General features: G+C 36.1%; 1 protein-coding gene and 1 long non-coding RNA gene across 23 annotated transcripts in view; one reads left to right on the plus strand and one right to left on the minus strand.

The window, feature by feature from the left end:
• MAP2 (microtubule associated protein 2) overlaps nucleotides 1-17,434 on the minus strand; it is a 294,547-nt gene that overhangs the window by 145,850 nt on the left and 131,263 nt on the right. Inside the window, exon 4 of one of the 22 annotated variants that reach the window (XM_077884945.1) lies at nucleotides 14,921-14,969. The exons of the other annotated variants lie outside the window; for them this stretch is intronic. The gene's annotated coding sequence lies outside the window, so the exon portion shown is untranslated. The remainder of the gene's footprint in view (nucleotides 1-14,920; nucleotides 14,970-17,434) is intronic. 22 annotated transcript variants of the gene reach the window in all.
• Nucleotides 13,094-14,502, plus strand: LOC144305703 (uncharacterized). The gene is made up of 2 exons (XR_013372716.1): nucleotides 13,094-13,481; nucleotides 14,096-14,502. It is a non-coding gene; the product is annotated as an uncharacterized LOC144305703 (long non-coding RNA).

Raw genomic sequence — 17,434 nt, forward strand, 5'->3', positions numbered from 1 at the left:
GGAAACAGAAAGTACTGTGAAAAATAAGGTGATGAGAGAGAAAAGGGAAGGAGACTCCAGTGGAGGAAATTTAGAGTGATATGCTTCATTCTTTGCCGTCTAGAAAAGAACTGTCTCTATCAGTTTTACACTCTATTTTGAACGCATTAGGATGAATTTGCATTCTCCATTAGCTACCTTTCTTCTCCATTTTTTGATCACTAGCTAATTTTGCTCTCATAAATATTCAAATTATGGTTCTTTTGTATGAGATGGTTCCTACTTTTCCTTGCCTCTGTCCATATCCCAGATGTAGGGCCACCACTCAGCCTAGTCCACACCCTTTGTTTCAGCGGTAAGGAAGAGAGACCCAGAGAATCTGACCAAGGTCACAAAGCAGGCCGGAGATCCAGCAGACACACCAGCCCAGTTTCCTGACTCAGGTGCCCTGCTTTTCTTCTTTCACCAAGTGATTTTCTTTCTGTACTCCCTTCATTGTTTGCAAGCAAAAATGATTCCAGAAACATCCTTTGTCTTTGATTTTGTAGGCCCTCCTTTATTTGCTAAAGCAGTGATCTTTGTCTTTAAAATATATTTCAATAATTCTGAGACTAGCCTTGCTTAATATCTGTGCTGTACTGTAGCGGAGGTCTGAAGAATCTGGGGTAATTATGCCACTGCTTTTCTTTCATTTCCAGCCCAACAATCAGATGAATTGAGCATGATTGCCCTTTTGTGATCCTATCTTGTCGAGCCTGAACTTAATCATCATATACCAGGCACTCTATCATCCCTGGCATCGTTCTTCCTGCAAGCATGAAATCGGGCAATCAAACTGAGCTGTCCTTCCAGGGTTCCTCCTAGTTAATAAACAGTGTGAAGTTTCATGAGGTTACCCGAAATCATGAAACTGGAGAAACAGAGCATTCACTCAACAACAGCCACTGGGGGGCGCAATATTTGTTTAAAATCTTTCTGAGTCAGCAAAAATTTTGATTAGGATTCTTGACCTTGATGTTTTACTGTGTTTCTTTCGTTCATAAAATGGTCTTTCAATATTTATTTGTTATGACTCATTGCCCTTAGGTTAGCTCAACCACAGGTAGGGTCAGATGGACTCTTCTGATGTCTGAGATGCAGTTGCTACCATCACTGCTGTCCTCTGACCCCAGAATGCCAGCTATAAAATAAAGAATTCACATCTAGAAATATGATCACCCTAGTACAATTACAAGAGATTTCAGATTTCAGTTAATCTTACATAATAGTTAGGACTCTTCTCCTCCAAAAAAGAGTTCTTTAAATATGATCTCTCTGTTAAATGTCTATTTTTCTTTCAGTGATATAGACACTAAAGCTATTTTTCAAAACAAATGTTTTAATATATTACATTAATTATTAATTATCTATTGTTCACCTCTGGGCACAAAAAATGATGCACACATGATGTAATTTCTTGGAACATAAATCATATTTTGTCAGAATCTCCTAAAGCACACATAATGGTCCTGTTGAGTCTAATAAATAGCACAGCTTCAAAAATATGTAATACTCTTCAGGAGTCATTATTTGAGAATACCTGCTTTGTCATTGAGAATGAGTTGGTAAATTCTTTTTCTTCTTTTTTTCCTTTTCATTTGTTAGTGGAAGGAATTATTACTTTAACATGTCCATGTTTATAATTCTTCCCTTTAATTATATTCTAGGAATACAAAACGGTAGATATTTGAGACCTTTCATGATTTTTAAATATTTTTTGTATTTATGCTTGCGAGCTTAAAATGTAATACTTTCCTTACCCTTTCTCTCTTTGACAATATTCTAGACCTTGGCTTAATACCATTTATCAGTTCATCTAACCAGTTTTGATGACGTACATATATATATTTCAAACACTTGATAGGTCCTAGGTGTGGGAGAAAAAAAAACATTTCCTTCTCCAAGAACTTCAATTTTAGTGGAGGGGTCATAAAAGTAAAGAAGAATCTAAGCTGACAATTCTTTTTCTCACTTTGATGACACACTATGTCTATAGTTATAATGTCTCTGTTATAATCTGTTGCATCTCAGATCCTGATCCTTAAGAATCTGATTTAACTGTATCCCCAGATTCAGTTAGCTTAGCCCTGTGACTTCTGAAAGACCCCTAGTTTTACTCCCTAAATATACTGGGTGTGTCACTCTTGAAGTTCTTTAGGAGCGATTACTGCAGGTATTTCTTCCTTTCCTAAAGCCTGTCTTTGGTCAGATAACCATCTTCCCAGCCAGGGTTTTCCTGACCACCATAATGAAAACTGCAAGATGTCCCTTCCACTGCCCTTCACCCTGCGCGTTCTTTTCCTTTCCACTGCACTCACCACTTTCCATCACACCATAAACTTGTATTTATTATGTTATTTATTATGTTTTCTATTTATTACCTTCCTCCCTCTGCTAGGTCCATGAAGGAAATCATCTTTACATGCTTGGGATGCTGCTATATCTAAAGCATCCAAAATAGTGGCTGGGAATATAGCAGCATTTCAATTTTTTTTTAATGAGTAAATATGAAAATCACATTAGTGGATAAATTGAAGCATTTAAGCACAAGAAAAGTCTTTGTGTTTTATATTGATTTCCTTGCTCTATATCTTCAGTCTTCCTTATGAATATTGTATTTTATTTGAATTATAAATCACATTTTCCCATGGAATCAATATTGTTTTGTCATTTCCATTAAAGGATATACATTTATTTAAAAAAGGGACTTGTCTCCTGTTTTGTTTGGATTCTGCAAAGTACCTAGCATGGGACCATTAGCTCTTAAATGCTGAGAAAGAGCTTCATTGATAAATAATACTTGTATTGGTGTTCAATATGCTAACATTCAATCTTTAGATTATTTAAATAAAATCAGAATACTTAATAAATCAATATTGCCTTATGGTCAAAATGCTTAGAAGTAGCTTTTTATTACTTTAAAAAAATTAAGATTTTATTTTTCAGTAATCTCTACATCCACCACGGGGCTTGAGCTCCCAACCCCAAGGCCAAAAGTCACATGATCTACCAACTGAGCCAGCCAGGCACCTCTGAAGTGACTCTTTATAAATTGACTATAATTACTATACTTTGTACTTAAAAAATTAATTACAGAAATAATAATTATGCTTCTACCTTATACTCTTAAATCTGTCATTTTAAACATAAGCAGATATTTGAGTATTTTAAAAATTATTATGACATCCAGATTCACTGTACACTATTTTGCCTTATTTACCACAGATGGCATCTTTTCTTCCAACAAATGTTGTTCACACAAAGGCAATCTGTGGTCAGACTCCAAGGCCCAGCACTCCCCTCCGCCCCCCATAAGACTTACTGAGTCAGAATTTCCACAGGATGGGCCACCTGAAACCTGTGTGCTCAAGGTGATTTGAATGCCTGGAAAACCTGGGGCTATACCATTTCTAGGGGGCATACGCCTAACAAGGGAAGTCTAGAAAATTTGGGTGTTTTGTCTGCAGACTGAGCTCACGCCAATCAGAGGTAATCAAACTGCTCACAAAGCCTCAGTAGTCATGGTTAATTGATGTTTTACTTGCTTATCCCTTCAAAAGGACTATAAACTTTCTTAAGGGAAGAAAATATATCCCTAATAAGAGTCCCAGTTCCTAACATAAAGATTTAATAAACTTTAGTTAATACAAAAAAAAAAGTATATAGTGGTCAAACATTAAAAAAGGAGAAAGAAAAATGTCACAATTAGCATATCAGTCTGAATTATATGAAATGTTGAAATTCCATTACTTTTTAACCTATAAATGGCAATTTCTTGTGGTTCAACCTAGTACCTGGAGAAACTATAAAAGGAAGCAGAGTTGAATACAGTGAACTGTACAAAATGTCCTGGTCTACAGCAAGGGCAAATCTTCAATGGCCACTAATTAAAATATGACAAGTTTCAAATTCGATCTGTGGCACCTACCAGAATATGACAAATTATGAGAAACATAGACCCCTAAACTATTGATTTCTTTTAAGGCCAAGAGGCTCTGTGATTCATTGAGGATCTGAAAATCTAGAAATGTTTCTGGAATTCTTGGAGAAATTCAATAAGTCTCTGGATCTCATTTTTTGAAAACACAAGGGCAAATAGGTTCAATATAATATCATTAGTGAAAGGCATATGCTCTAGGGAGTTCCTGATTTATAGGATGAATAACAAGTGCTTAGGAGTTAAAAGACAATCACTAAGCACCAAAAGGATACATGTATGTAAATTACTCATATGGGTTTTTTTTGTTTTTCGTGGCAAACTACAAAAATTATTAACATTAACAAAGCTGAATTATCCTTTTTTAAAAATTTTTATTTATTTATGATAGTCACACAGAGAGAGAGAGAGAGAGAGAGAGGCAGAGACACAGGCAGAGGGAGAAGCAGGCTCCATGCACCGGGAGCCTGACATGGGATTCAATCCCGGGTCTCCAGGATCGCGCCCTGGACCAAAGGCAGGCGCAAAACCGCTGCGCCACCCAGGGATCCCCTGAATTATCCTTTATAAAAAATAAATAATCCATATCTTGAGAAACTCATATATAGGATTTTAAGAGCAGATAATGAACAAATATATTACAAAAGGACAAAAATCCCCTCCCCCAAAAAAGTCTTTAAATCACTTGACTCCTGCCCTAAATTCTTCTTGTTATGATTAAAAAGGATGAACTACATTCATTAGCTTGTTGTGTACTTTACCTTTCATTAACTTTCATTAGGTATTCTATGCTACTGAGCTAGATTTTTACTTACTTAAAATTTGAAAATAGATTATTATTGTCCAGGTCTCAAGTCCTCTAATTACTTGCTTTATCTTATATTTAAACTATCTTTTATACATTATAACCTCGTAGAAAAATTTTAAACCAAGATACTCAGTATTTCCATTGAATTTAGGTAAAGAATGAATCAGAAATGAGGTATGTTTATAAAGAAGCAAAGAGCATATTGACATATGGGTCACCCGTGGTCATCTTTGCTATCTTCACTGTGATTTTGATAAGACTTGGCCTTCGGTGGGATGGATGGTTGTATTCTAAGCAAGGAAGGTGAGGAGTAAGGCAAGATAACTGGACTACTTTTCAACTGCTCTTGGATCATGCTCTAATCCTCTGAGTCATCATGATCAGAGTCTGGCTTCAGGATTTCATTTTAAATCTTAGTGTGGTGATTTTTTTTGTAAAATTCAGTTATATTCTTATCTAAATGTAAGTACAAAATACATTTCAAATTATTTTTGGGCTATGCATCATTTTTAACCTCAGAACTACTCATATTTCACAGAAAAAAAAATCATAGGTAGTTTAAAAAATAACACACTTTTGTTTCTCTTTTTTCTTAAAGTTTATTCATTTGAGAGAGAGAGAGTGCAGGCACATACAAGCAGGGGGAGGGGCAGAAGGAGAGTGAGAAGCAGACTCCGGGCTGAGCAGGGAGCCCCATGTGGGGCTCGATCCCGGGACCTGACCTGAAGGCAACTGCCCAACCCATTGAGCCAGCCAGGCACCCGATTTTTGTTTTTCTTTATTCCATTAATGCCCTTATTTCACTCATAAGGTAAGGCCAAAAAGATGATGTAAATAGAGAAAGAGAGAGAGAAGATTTTCTCATTGTCAGCACTCAAAATACAGTTTGACTGCAATTTAGTGAAATAGTTAGCTCCAAGGCCCGATTTAGGTTGTGTATGCCATTACCACCAAGGCTTAGGAAATGACAGTGCCCAAAGTTCTATTCTGCTCACACACTTTCAGCAAAGTAAACTAAAATTCTATTTTAAAAACAGTAAGATGGGCAGCCCGGGTGGCTCAGCAGTTTAGCGCTGCCTTCAGCCCAGGGTGTGATCCTGGAGACCCGGGATTGAGTCCCACATCGGGTTCCCTGCATGGAGCCTGCTTCCCTCTGCCTGTGTCTCTGCCTCTCTCTCTCTCTCTCTCTCTCTCCTATGAATAAATAAATAAAATCTTTAAAAAAAAAAGAAAAAGAAATAAAAACAATGTGAGGTGAACTGCAGTTCTGAAAAATAATTGCAGGTTCTATTATCAAGTCATAATCTCCTTATACTGGAAGAATTATGTTGGGACTACAACTCTCTCTTGATCTTGAAAAGAAAGCTATAATGGCAGAACAACTGAAAACTTGCACATTGCTGATGGGAGTGCAAGTTAGTGTGAACACTTCTGAAAACTCTCTAGCAATTTCTAGTAAAGTAAAAAGTATGTCTCCCTTATCAGCCAGCAATTCCATTTCTAAGTATATACACCCAGGAGACCTGAGTACATCGTCTACCTAAACACATATTACAAACTGTCCTTAGCTTTATGCATCATATCATGAAATCAGAAACTATTCCAATGTTCATCCATAGAGGGTATTATGGTATGTTCATATAATGGATTAGTACACTTAAAAAAAAAGGAATGAAAAAGAATTTGTTTGCATGCAACCAAATAGATGAATCTCATAGGCATAATGATAAGAAAAACACAAAAGAGTACATACTGTATTATTCCATTTATATGAAATTCAAGAACAGATAAAACTAATGTTCAGAAATAGAAGTGAGAATAGTGTTTACCTGTAGTGAGCATTCTCCAAAAGGGTTCAGGTCTGAACATACACATGTAGGCATCCAACCATGGCTGCATAAGTGAAGGGCCTATGAGGATTATGTGTTAAATAAATGAGCTGTGAGGGGATATATTCCTTAGAAGGAAGAGAACTTTAAAAAAAAAAAATTATTTATTTATTTATTTATTTGAGAGTGAGAAAGAAAGAGAGAAAAGGGGGGGTGGGGGACGGGCAGAGGGAAAGGGAGAGAGAATCTCAAGCAGACTCCACACTGAGCACAAAGCCCAACAAAGGGCTTGATCTTATGACCCTGAGATCATGACCTGAGCTGCAATCATGAGCCGGACACTTAACAAGACTGAGCCACCTCAGTCTCGCAGACTGAGAGAACATTTTACATGGGCTTTTAATACATAGGAAATGGTGAAGTAAAAAACTGCATAGTTAAGTGTGTTATCTTAGAAATTTAGGCACATGTGAAATTTAGAAATTTATTTATTTACTTGTCTATAGCAATACATACTGAACTACACTATGAGGACAAAACTGTGGACAGATTAGGTGTTTTCTATATTGCCCCTTTCACACAAATCCCTTGCCTGCTAATATTCACCATAATTACTAGTTTACTTCAAAATCATCTATTTCTTTGCTTCCAATCCAAATCTTACACTTCCTTTTTGGTCCAATTAATGTCCTGCCCTCTTTTATAAAGGCTTCCAGAACAGCCCCAGTACACAGTGCCACGAAACACTCTGATTTCTCAGAATCACCATGATATCAAATAAAACAAAATCACTATGATCCTATAATGACTAATATTATATATGGCCTTGAGCTGATCTTATGTCATTTATATTCATTTATTTATTCTAATATTGACCAATTTAAAAGGCAAAGAGCCAATTCTAATATAAATGATTAAGTATCTATAATGTTCCAACTTCTTTGAACACGTTTGTTTAGTCAACAATTTTTAGAGTTATGAACCTCCATTTTACAAGAGGAAATAGTTCCAATTAGGTTTGGTTATATGTCACAGCTGGTAAGTGGTGAAGCAGAAATTCAATCCCTGGACTTCAGAGTTACTTTGTAATTCAGCCTAACAATTCTAAGATGTCATCAGAAGAGAGGAGATAAATTAAACATAGAATTAACAATTTTCCATTTTTCCGGAGCACGTACTTTAAGACAGACTCTATTAGGCTAAGTGTGCATAAAAGAGATAGCATTAGAAATAAAAATTTTAACTTTCAGAATTATTTCAGCTTCCATCAGTTCATATATAAATGATGTATATGCGTGAACACAAGCCTTCCTATAGTTAAGGAAGACATTGTAATTTTATTTACTATCTATTTGGTCTAATCTTGGAAGAGTGACATGCATGGGATATATACTCATCTGTCTTTGAAGAACTGCACTGTTTGACAGTTTGAACTTATTGTGTTTTTAAACCTCTTGTTGAAATTAATGTATGTCTCAGAAGTATAGATTATAATGGTAAAATTCCTGTATTACATAGTCAATTACTACCCTAATTTTATTATATCAATGTAGGAATAATCAAATACCATAGTTAATTGTATTTAATGGTATTTTACAGGCTACATCAAAAAAAATTATATCAATATCATATGCAAGTGCATGTCTTATTTAAATTAACTTGAATTAATTTAGAGTTAAATTCTAGGTGTGGGACATTTTTCTTTCAAATAACTCCAGTCCCTCCATTAAGTCTTTCCTCAAGTGGTATTTTCTCAGTAAGGCTTACCTTGACCCTTGCAACCTGTGATTCCTATCCCCAGTCTCCTTTATCTTATTTAGCTGAATACTTATAATTTTGTAAATATACTATATAACTTATTTATTATGCTTATTCTTTATTGTCTGTCTCTCCTCATTCATTTGTAAGCCCCCAAAAGGCAAAAGTTTTTGCCCCTTTTGTTCACTAACATCCCCAGGTACTTAGAACTGGACTTGGCACATAATTGGCACACAATGAATATTCACTGAACTCATGCATGCATGCATGCATGCATGATTAAATTATAACACTAAAACTCACACACAAAGCATGAATTATCTCCTAAAAAAATCTGGCCTGAGTTTTTTTTTTTTTTAATTTATTTATTTATTCACGATAGACACAAAGAGAGAGAGGCAGAGACACAGGCAAAGGGAGAAGCAGGCTCCCTGCAGGAAGCCCCATGTGAGACTCGATCCCAGGACCTCAGGATCACGCCCTGAGCCAAAGGCAGATGCTCAACCCCTGAGCCACACAGGCATCCCTGGCCTGAGTTTAAACAGTTGACAAAATCTTTAGAAATCACCAGTTTCAGAAATCACTTGACAAAACACATGGTATAATTATTTTATTATTTTTGTGTCTTGGTTAACTATAGAACTTGTTAAATATACAAGTTTTAGGCTTTTAATCTATGACACTTTTATAGCCACTCTAAGTGCATCTCTCTTTAAATATTTACAAATAGTTATCTATGTGTTTATTATTTATATTGACAAAAATTCTTCTAGCATTTTTTTTACCTGATTATGAATCCTAGTTATAACCTGCATGTTTATCTTTAGCTTTCCAATCACCTAAAAGTCGATACAAACTGCTTCCTTCCACTATATACAACCAGCCATATTTACAGGAGAAACAGGAAGCCATGGAAGAAAATGATGAGATTTAGTGTTGAGGAATTCTCACTCAATGAAATTTTCATTTAACAGACTGTCAAGCAGAATCATCTTCAGGAGTTATGAATTTCTTGGCCAATCTTCCTGGAAGCAGGAAATGAACCTTTATTTTATTGAATGTCTCTACAGATGGGACTATTACGATTTAATTGAAGAATAAATAACGGCACAAAGTCAAATGCCAAAAAATCAAATGCTACATTGCCTGACATGAGTTCTAAAATCCTGATTTCTTTTTGAAAAATGCTAAAAGGAGTTGTGTTGTTCATTGCTTTCCAAGCTTTCAAGATTGTTATCTCAATATTCTAAACCTTTCTCATTCCTTCAATACTTGGCAACTTCGTAGAATTGGAGTGTTAGCAATTCTTGAGAGACCAGTCCATTTGAATTAGGCAGTCTTTAACCTTAACATTAGTATCATAATATTCTGAAAAGGTTTACATTCTACAAGCACTTATAGCATTTTTTTTCAGTGTTAAATATTTCCCGGTCAAATCATAAAACATCTACTGTGATGGTTTAACAAACGCAATGTCACATGTGGAATGATTTTTGAAAACGTATATATTAAAAATTTATTTTGTGAATAGCCAACATCCACATTCTAAAAATTTATGAAATCCAAACTTATTCTCTCCACTGTTTAGGGGGGAAATTTACCCTAATAAATATACATACAGTTTCTTAGTCCCTACCATTCCTCTTTCTCTAGTCCTTTACCAAGGATACACCAGAGACCAGAAGAGAAAATTAGTGATGAAAGTATTTATTTGAACATAATTTAAATAAAACATTCTGAAAGAACAACAAAAACTTTGAATATTTAGAGTAAATCCAATGCTATACCTAAATGAGCACTAAATTTCTAAACCCTCCAAACTGATTAGAATTAGAGAATATAAATTATGACTATCAAACCTCTTGTGTAAGGGAAACTGGAATGGAGAGTGGGAATACTTTTATGTTTCATTCTACCATCAGATTTCTAAGCTAAAAAAGACTAGATGAAAGATGTATTGGTTTTTAAATTAAAAGCAAATATTAAACATGATCCATGTCTATATATGGACATTCCTTCTCAACCGTATTATCAAGTTGGCTAGTAAGAGGTCATGTGGGAAGAATTCTATTTGGTAGTGTTTGAAATTGCATTACATTTATACTGTTATTCTCCATAGTTCGTGGCTTCCCCCCTTTGTTTTTAATAGCAAATACATAAACAAAGAAATAAGAGATATTATCAAATAAGAAATTGTTTAATATTTTGGGGGAAAATTAATTTTTTCCTAGATATTATCCATCTACTGTGACTTACTTTTCAAATGGATTGCCAACACATGCTCTTTGCAGAAGCAGCCATTGTTAAGTATCTGGGCCAACAAATCTATCTGGGAGAGAAATTTCCACATCCCTAAGAACTTAACTTATTTCTTAAACTGCCACACTCTTGTTGTGTATTTTTTTTCATCCTTTCCCATTCTCCATGCTTTGTTTACCCCTTTCCAACACTTTCTCCTTTTACCCCAAGCTCACGGGGAGCATGGTTAAGAGAACAGGAAAATATTTAGGGAATCACTTAGACAAATTTTTCTCTATCTAAGTCTTTGGTTTCATTTTAGTTGAGGGCAGCCTTGATGTGTTTTACAGCATTTTCTTTCTACAATATCTGGTAGATTATTTTTATACTGGTGCACCATAAATCATTTGTCTCTTGGGTATTGACTCAGGGAAAAAAATGGAATTGGAAATGGGGAGAAAAACATATAGCTATTGCGGTCATTGTACACAATACTACAGCATGGCATTTACTTATTTCGAACTCAGTAGAACTAAGGAAATAAACACAAGGGAATAGAATGCCCAGCCTACAGATTCCTTCTGCTGAGACACCTGTGAGCACACTGATGCCACATTAGAAAAAAACAGGTGGTACCTTAATGACAGGTTTTTCTAGATGGCAATGGTTGATCATAACTCTCTTATAATTTGTATTTTAATTTGGAAGTGCTCAGTAGGATTGATTGATTGGCTGACGATAGAAGGGGAAGTAAAGCCTGCGTTAAGTGCATAAAGAATGCAAAAAAGGAAACCTTTGAGAAATTGGCAGTCAGCGCATTCCATTAAAAGCCAAATGCAATGAAAGAGAAACTTATTTTACAACATGGAAAAACTTTGGAAAGGGGGTGGTGGTGAAGGGAATGGAAGTTGATACAATAGCATAGAAATGCTAACAATGACCCAGGGCCATTTGTGCCTCATCTGAAGAAAAAAAGTAAATAAAAACTGGTGGCATGTGCTAGGAAGGTTAAGACACTCAAATCAGAAGGAAAAGTAAGAATACGGGAGAAGGGTAGAGGAGAGTTGAAAGATGAAGAGCTTTGTAAGCAAACAGGGTTTCATTTATAAATCAGTGAGCCAGTCCGACAGGTGAGGCGGGCTGAGGCACTTGAAAGGTCTTATTCAGTGGCTGGCATTACTGAATGCCCAGCTGGGTCCGGACAAGAGTAGTTTTAAACAGGGACATTGTTCTAAAGAAATCTTAAGTTTCATGTGCCCTCCAATGCAGCCTTATAAATCTTGAACAGCATCAATATTCACCAACCACCTGCAATCAGCATCACTCCAGAATCTGCTGGACACAGCAAATCCTTGACAGGGAATATTTTAATTCGGGTGGCTGGCGTGCTACTCAGGACTTACATGTATTGATGATATGCAAATTGGTTCAGTTCAGAAGCTATCCTATCAATAGCATAAATTAAGTGTATCCTATCATGAGGATAATCTTGGAAAGAGAGAATGTCACACTCAATATGCCTATGGTCTAGAGGTGAACAGTCAGCAGTCTCTGAGTGAGGGAGAGTAAAAAAACAAAAGAGTATTTCATCACTATTGACTGGCTGGCTGCATTCTTCTTTAGGTTAAATGCTTCGTTACTTACATAAAATATCTTTGCCCAGAAAAACTTTATTTTTAACATCTGTGCAACGAGAGAAGAAATTCAAAGAGCATTTTGATCAAGAGTCCCTGATACCTCACAGAAGCAAACAACGACCAAAAACAATCTTAAATTGTGACCTTTGTGTTAACATTGCCTATTTCATTGAAAATGATGACCTCTAGCATTAGGGCGCCTGTTTTGTACCAGAGAGAATGGATTTGTGACTTTCTCTTACACATTCTAGGTATGTTAAGAGCTAAAGTGCCCAGAGAGAACGATCACAAGATCGTATGATAAATATAAGAAAACGAAAACAGCTTTGTTGTTAGGATACATTACCTAGGACTAATTTTCTTTTTAAGAATTTATAAATCACAGCTGGAAATAGATGATTAAAGGTAATTCAGGTATAACTCATTCTACAATGCAATTTAAAGATACTTTCCATTGAATTTGCAATTCCTTCCGATACATATTATTTAGCCAGCTTGTTAGAACACCATCAACAAAGAATAACTTTTAAAGTTATTGGATTTAATAACAGATAAAGGGAAATGGTGAGAGTATTCTTTTTTTAAAAAAATTTTATTTATTTATTCATGATAGACACAGAGAGAAAGAGGCAGAGACACAGGCAGAGGGAGAAGCAGGCTCCATGCCCAGAGCCCGACGCGGGACTCAATCCAGGGACTCCAGGATCACACCCTGGGCCAAAGGAGGCGCCAAACCGCTGAGTCACCCAGGGATCCCCCTGGTGAGTATTCTTGAAGCCTGATTACAAGTGAACTGGTCAAGTGGTGAACCTGTGTGAGGTGGTTGACCTCATTGTTTATGATGTCACAGAGTTGAAAACAACTGAGGTCCTCACACTGAGGGGGGCGGGGGTAGAGTCAAAGGAGGTAGACGAGTCCTGGAGTTCTGCACAGTTGTTAGAAGCTTTGGAATAAGTGAACAAACAACAGTACTGAATGAAAAAGGCATAAACAGAACATCTCTACCAAGACAGCTAGGCATCAAGCATGTTGCAGTGAGGGTATATCGGGGAGGCAAATGGAAGTTGAGATCAGAGATAAAAAGAAAAATTTTAAATAGTGTGAATAAAGAAAAGGAATTTTTCTATTCTGATGATTATGTGCCCCCCAAAATGAAAATCATGAAGAACTCAATTCTTTGCACCTGTGGTTCAGAACACCACCACCGCCACTACCACCATTTCCATCACCACCACCATCTCCACGAACAACAAAAGGTCGTGAAACCTTGAGATTATGAAGTGAGGTTATGAAGTGTGATCCTGCCATTACTCCTCCCAGTACCGTCTATGGGGCAGGGACTGTGACAGTGGAGAACATGGCCATGGCTCCCACAATTTTTGTCTGGACTTCATAGAGCTGTGCTAAAATGTAGGGTTTCACCATTGTGTGTCGATTCATAAGTCTAGAGGTGGCCCAACAATCCACTGTGTATTTGTGTAACACCTCAGGTGATTCTGGTGCCACTGGTTCATAGAATATATTTTGAAAATATATTTCAAAGGGAAAGGAAGGGAAGGGAAGGGAAGGGAAGGGAAGGGAAGGGAAGGGAAGGGAAGGGAAAGGAAGGGAAGGGAAGGGGAAAAAAGAGAGATATTGTTTGTTTATCAAATGCAAAGTTATTTGTCTCTTGTGCCAAACCAATAGGGGTTCCAATAAAGGGGTGCAGTGGTCAAACTATGTGTGAATATGAATTTGTGCCAAGAACAAGTATAGTGAATTACCACAATGTCTTCCATAATTAAAAATTCTGTTGAAATCTTTTAAAAATATTTTTAAAGAACATAATTTTGTTTCCTTTTTTTTAAGATTTTATTTATTTATTTGACAGAGAAAGAAAGAGCACAAGAAGGCAGAGCAGCAGGCAGAAGGAGAGGGAGAAGCAGACTCCCCACTGAGCAGGGAGCTCAACACTGGGCTCAATCCCAGGAGCCCAGGACCCCAGGATCATGACCTGAGCCGAAGTCAGATGCTTAACCAACTGAGCCACCTAGGCGCCTCTGTTTCCTTTTATTATTCTATTCATTTTTCCCTTCTTAATATTCCTTCTTCATTTGCTACAATCAGTAATAAGAGGTAATATCCAGAAAAAAATACTGGTTTAATCAAGGACATTTTAAGATTAACTCTTTTGTTTCACATTGATTGTTAAGGGCCAAATGAAGACAAAAAGAGGATTCCAAGATTGTACTTATATACTTTAAATAAAATCTACAAATATTGCTCATAAAATTATAATTCTGCCTTCACCATTCTTGTCATATTACTATCAACTAATGCAAGTTTTGTACTAGATGTTTGTGCCCCAGAAAATAGCTTACTCTTTCAACTGCAAAGTAACCATAGGTGAGACATCTGTTTATGTCAGATGAAAGTACATGATCTTACCGTTCATAGGGCTTTACCTTGATTAGAAAATCTCTATCAAGAATTTGGGGACAGCACAGCCAGCTCCTACAACGGGGTATTCCCCCTAAGTACGTTAACATGAACATGGTGTGCAGAGCTTTGGACTGATTTCAGAGCTTGAGAATTCCAGGACCACTGGAATTTAGTTTAGGAAAAGCCAAAGGATTCTACTATGATCTAGGCAACTACTCTAGGATGGGATAGAGAGGACAGGGAGCAGATGTCCTTACCCCAAATTGTCCTGAACCCCAAATTGGGTTCAGATGGCCTCTGAAAGGTCTTGTTCTCGTGTGTCTCTACAGATAATAATAAGAAACTTTTATCAGGGCTTTACTAAGGACTAGTCATTTTTTTGAGCATTTATTTATATCAACTTATTTAATCTTCACAGCAATTTTGAGGTAGTTATTGTTATGCCCATGTTATAAATTAGAAAAACAAAATTCAGGTAGGCTAAACTATTGGATATGAACTCAATTCATATATGGCAGCAGAAATGCTTTTAAAACTACATTCTAAAACAAAACAAAACAATAACAGCAAATTGCCCTCCATTCTATTCCTCTGTATTCCCATCCATTGTGTGTGTAACATAAACTGTTTCTAGAAGGGAGATGGTTACAGACCTTGGAAAGGCTAATGTTTGGCATCCCCATCCTCTAGTTGGAAATTTTGACAATGAGTCCACATCAATAATATGCATAATATGGATAATCTGATACCCAGGGACCACTGGAAATCCAAAAAGCAATTTCAGTAACGTATTCATTAGTCTTTTAATTTTCTAAGATGCATAAGTAGCTGTTAAAGATTCCATTTTTTTAAATGACACCTGTTCAATTTGTAAAAGCTATCTTATATTTTAAGGTTAGTCAAAAAGTCAAGAAATAAAGAGCTCTGTGGGGTTTTTTTGTTTGTTTGTTTTGGTTTTGCTTTGTTTTTGTTTTTTTGAGCTTTGTGTTTTGGATTAGAGCCAGTCAGTGTAGAATCACCATTGGTCTTCTAAGGCAGTAGTTTCAGTTGTTTGGTGTTTCATGTAGCTGCTGTTTGCATCACCTGTCTTTTAAGCTGGAAACACCACTTTGCATAGTACTCTTGTGATTCATATACTCTAGCTGAAAGTGGAAAATGATATTTTATTCTTTTAAAGTATAAGATGCAGGCAGCCCAGGTGGCTAGGTGGTTTAGCGCTGCCTTCAGCCCAGAGCCTGATCCTGGAGACCCAGGATCGAGTCCCACGTCGGGCTCCCTGTGTGGAGCCTGCTTCTCCCTCTGCCTGTGTCTTTACCTCTCTCTCTGTGTCTCTCATGAATATATAAATAAAATCTTAAAAAAAAATAAAATAAAAAAATAAAGTATAAGATGCAGGGGAAACAAATTATTAGTACTTGGAGCCTTGGACATTATGATAAACTTCAAAATATTATCTCTAGAATTACATTTGTTAACTGATTTAGAGTTAAAGCATACTTTCTTAAAAATACTTCTGGTCAGTAAGCAAAATTACTTTATATTTTCATTTTGGAAAGTTCATTGCAGCTTTGTTAATTTGGGGGACCATATGATCATTTGTCAAGATACTAGAATGCAAAAATTTCCTTAATTTTCCTGATTTTATACTTCAATTGTATCTTGTAATAGTAATTATCAAACCAAATAACATTCCTTAATTTATATAATGGTTGGCCCCACCAGAGTTAGCCACTTGAGGATAAGTACCAAATTATATTTTTGTATCCATAGCATCTAGTACAGTGCCGGCCACAGTGGGAACTTTGTCAGTGTGTCTTATATGGAGTTGGTGGACCTCGGTAATGAGAGGCATTAAAAGACTAAAAATAATACAGCCATAAGAAAGGAAGTTAAATAAATTAATAACACAATAAAGGCAGGAAAATAATTTGAAGATTGAGTGTTTGATCGATTTGTTGACTGGATTACTTTAAAATTTTCAAATATTGATAAGAAGTGATAATATTTTTTAATATTTCTCTTTTGACATGTAAATAATAACAATAAGAGCTGGTGTTTGTTGGGTGCTGAGTATTTGCCTACATTATACTAAGCACTTTGCACATAAAATAGGACCTTATATGGAAGGTCCTTTTATTACTTCTATTTTATAGGTAAGAAGTTGAGACAGAGAGGTTAATTAACTCACCCAAGGACAAACTGCTAGTAAACTGAAGAACTTTCATGAACTAGACAATCTGGTATGAGATTCTCCAAGAGCCTAAAATCTTTCTGCATATTTTTGAGTTCTTTATAGCAGTAGTCCATTCTATTCAGTATTGGAAAATGATGAATTTTTGAAACAGCCAAAAGCAGAGCACTACCAAACCCAATCACCTTCTTTGTTTGGCCCAGCCTGCCTAAACACATAGACATTCAACATCCTTTCTCTGAATTAAAAAAAAAAAAAACACAAACAGAAAACTAAAGGCTATTCCAATATAGAGCATACAATCACATGCCTTTTGTTCCTCTTCATTTTTAGCCTGGCTTCCTATGAGAAAAGGACTTATAAAACCACTGGATCTCTATAGTGTGTCTTCCTAATTCCATCCTGATCCCTTCCTTTACCACCACAGTCCTGGCAGTTAAGAAGAAAAGAACTGCTGTTTCTTGAACATCTGTACTATTTTGCTTTCCTTCCAGAGAATTAATGAGATGCTAAGCATCACCTGTTTACCAGTCTCTGTCCTCTGTCCAATTTATCATAATCTATAGTCTCACAGGGGACTGTCATTAAAAATAGCTT

Source organism: Canis aureus, chromosome 36 (assembly GCF_053574225.1).
Source record: "Canis aureus isolate CA01 chromosome 36, VMU_Caureus_v.1.0, whole genome shotgun sequence".
NCBI lineage: Eukaryota > Metazoa > Chordata > Mammalia > Carnivora > Canidae > Canis > Canis aureus.